This window comes from Branchiostoma floridae, chromosome 7 (assembly GCF_000003815.2).
Source record: "Branchiostoma floridae strain S238N-H82 chromosome 7, Bfl_VNyyK, whole genome shotgun sequence".
In the NCBI taxonomy this organism is placed as follows: domain Eukaryota; kingdom Metazoa; phylum Chordata; class Leptocardii; order Amphioxiformes; family Branchiostomatidae; genus Branchiostoma; species Branchiostoma floridae.
In genome coordinates, this window is record NC_049985.1 from 25,947,261 (window position 1) to 25,951,098 (window position 3,838).

Consider the following 3,838-nt stretch of genomic DNA (forward strand, 5'->3'; position numbering starts at 1 on the left):
GCGGCAGTTCTGACTGCATCTCGTGTCGTTATAATTATCATCAGCTCCTGTGAAGCAACACAAACAAACAGGAATGATTGTAGGACTCCAACGTTTATATCAATGTGCTACCGTCCTCAGGGTAGAGTAGAACCAATCAGCATGGACCTAAAGACACGAAAGAAACTGGTAGAAGGAATTCCTAAAATGTGTCAGCTAAATACCTTTGGTTGTGCAGTGAGTAACTGCATTATAATTTGTGTACCAACCTTAGGAAACTTATAGTTATGTGAATGGCACTGGTACGAAACTATAAGCCAGTTCAAAGTGCATAAATGTACATTGTAGTCTTCTGGGTAGTCCTTCGGTATCGAAGATGGCTGTCATGGTCAAGGTACTAGTTAGGGGGTGGAGGGGGAGTGAAAGGTCCTATAAGGCCCTGGCAGATACAATAGACAAAGAATGGCCTTAAACTAAATTGTATGTGCGCACTTGGTATCGTGTTCTAGCTTATAACTCACCTCTGTTCTAAAGAATGGCTTTAAACTAAATCGTATGTGCGCACTTAGAATTGTGTTCTAGCTTATAACTCACCTCTGTTCTGTTCCCTGACCCGGTGTCTCCTACAAGCTTCATCTTGAGCGGCGACAAACTCGGGATCCAAATCGGCGTACACGTTACTTGATGAGGCTGACTTGCCCAGTCTGTTGTCGTCCATCCGGTAAAAAGGCTGTTCTTCTTTGTCACCATCGGCTGCTGAGACAACATCCATCTCGTAAAAGGGCTGCTCTTCTTGAAGCTTGTCTTTGGCAGCGGTGACATCCATCTTGTAAAATGGCTCTTCTTGTTCATCAGCAGCAGGGGAGATGTCCATCTCATAGAACGGCTGAGCAGAGGCATTTCGGATCGCGTCTTGTGCTGCCAGAAAGTCAGGGTCTAAATCGGCATAAACGTGGGTTGATAGATTGGACTGTTCGTCATCATTCTCGTAATGATGTTCGTGTTCTCTATCGTTCTCATAATTTTGTGCGTGTTCTCTATCATTCTCGTAATCATGTGCGTGTTCTCTATCATTCTCGTAATGTGCGTGTTCTCTATCGTTCTCGTAATGTGCGTGTTCTCTATCATTCTCGTAATTATGTGTGTGTTTTCTACCGTTCTCGTACTGTGCGTGATTCTTATCGTATTGGTAATATTTGTGTTCTCTATCGTTCTCGTAATGTGCGTGTTCTCTATCGTTCCTGTTATATGGGTGTTCTCTATCGTTCTCGTAGTGTGCGTGTTCTCTATAGTTCCTGTTATGTACATGTGTGTGTTCTCTATCGTTCCTGTTACGTGCTTGCTCTCTATCGTTCATGTTGTGTGCGTGTCCTCTATCGTTCTCGTAGTGCGCGTGTCCTCTATCGTTCTCGTGGTGCGCGTGTCCTCTATCACTCTCGTAATGTGCGTGTTCTCTATCGTTCCTGATATGTGCGTGCTCTCTATCGTTCTTGTAGTGCGCGTGTCCTCTATGACTCTCGTAATGTGCGTGTTCTCTATCGTTCTCGTAATGTGCGTGTTCTCTATCGTTCCTGTTATGTGCGTGTTCTCTATCATTCTCGTAGCGTGCGTGTCCTCTATCGTTCCTGTTATGTGCGTGTTCTCTATCGTTCCTGTTATGTGCGTGTTCTCTATCGTTCTCGTAGCGTGCGTGTCCTCTATCGTTCCTGTTATGTGCGTGTTCTCTATCGTTCCTGTTATGTGCGTGTTCTCTATCGTTCTCGTAGTGCGCGTGCTCCCTACTGTTCTCATAATTCGTGTTGTCATGGTTTGGGAAATCAGCTTCTCCGTTTCCAGCATATCTAACGACAGCGTCCTCGCCATATTCTATAACAGGCTTCAAAACTGCGCCTGGATCTTCCCTTGCACGCAGTGCCTGTCTCTGCCAGTCGAGGATCCGTTTTGTGGACCAGAACCTCTGTCCCACCCGTCTGACGTACAGTGGGTCCGGCCGGCGGCAGGGTGCATTGGCCGGATGATGTGTTCGTTCCTTCGGTCGAACCGCAGCGGGCCGAGACACTGAAATATCAAGGATATGTTATGACGCGACAAAAGGTTAAGAGACAAATTTAGCTTGTGATGTTACTGGAATATGTCATTGATTCATGCCCATAGAGTTATATTTATGGAACGATACACAGAAATGAGTGACACAAAAATACAGCTGGGTATGAAAAAATTGAAAAGGCTGGGACGCACAACGACAACTTCTGTTGCCCACGCAAAACCATTTCGTCCCCTGCGCGCAGGAATAGTCCTTTTTCGTTTGTCGTTGTGGGCGTTCGTAATGCCTTGTGCCATACAGTAGTGTTCCTCCCATAATCATGGGTATGCAAAAGGCACACGTGTTTGTTGCTGTGGATAATGCAGGAAAGGTAAATTTATGCATATTTATTCCTCAAAGGACATTATATAAAAAGATTCACTACCCTGTGTGACCAGACTACTGAGGAAAGGGAAAGTGAAAGGAAAGTCTAGCCTCTATTGCAGGCTCTCTAGGGCCTTTTTTTCGGATCATGATACATTTTTGCTGGCCATTTCTTTTTGTACTGGATCGCTGATTGCCGGCCGTCGCGGATTTATTGGCCCCTCCGAAAACAAGCCCCAGAGAGCCTGCTATAAATCCTCGACATCAGCGACCCAGTACAAAAAGAAATGGTCAGCAAAAGTGTATTATGAGCCGAAAAAGGGCCCCAGAGAGCCTGCTATGGAGTCTAAGGAAAGTCAGACCCTCTAGATCTGACAACTCAAGTAAAAACGCTCCTTTCACCTCCGATATGAGGAGATTTGGTGGCGGGGGGGGGGGGGGGGGCACAAGTCCGTATGAGGTCTGTTTGGAGTTCTTGGCCTCTACCAGCCTCCACATATTCTACGCTTAAGGAAAGATACGGACAAAAAAAAAAACTATCTTTCGAACATACATAGTTTTGAACTTGAAGAGCAATCACAGAGAGAAGAATCTGTATTCACAAACTAAATGTAGAAGCCGGAAGATATACTAAAATTCCCCGTGACCAGAGGTTTTGTCCATTCTGTTCAAATGAGATCGAAGACGAACGTCATTTTGTTATGGATTGTTCAATGATAAACGCAAAAACCTGTTTACATTACTTTCCGCTTGCTCTAAAGACTTTGCTACTCTCTGTCCGATAGATAAACTCAACTACATTCTGGGAGGCGATAACCCTTACTGTGTACAAAAAGGCAAATATAGCCACGGATGTTTATACGGTAGAACCAATAGTGTAAATAACATGCTAGACCCAATATGTTGATTTACTCATAAATCCATATATATAACTGTTATGTCTGTTTTGTTGCACCGTAAGTAGTTATTATAGACCTTATTAAAGGTGCTGTACTTCTGTCGTGTTAATAAAGATTTCTTAATGCCCGGCTGTTAACGTTGAATACAAAGTACTCTGTACGGAATCTCCTCAAATCGGATATGTACGACCTACTACATATTATTCATTATTGTTGGAGAAAAAAATCCACATACCCGTTGCCTTTCGACTTTTATAGAGCTGGTCTAACTCATCGTCTTGTCCTGGCAATGAAGAGGTCTTCACCGCTGTCTGTGTGGTCTTCACTCCCTCCTTCCGTGCCGAGGACGGTCCCTTGTGTACTACAGCGTGAGTCGTGATGGTTGTTCTCTCTCTAACGTTGGACCGGGTATCCTCAGGCGGGCGTCCGTACAACTCTTGCCGCCCGGGCGCTGTTTTCCGCCGCCTGTTTTCTTCCTTCCGTGGCGAGGACGGTTCCCTGTGTACTACAGCGTGAGTCGTGATGGTTGTTCTCTCTCTAACGTTGGACTGGG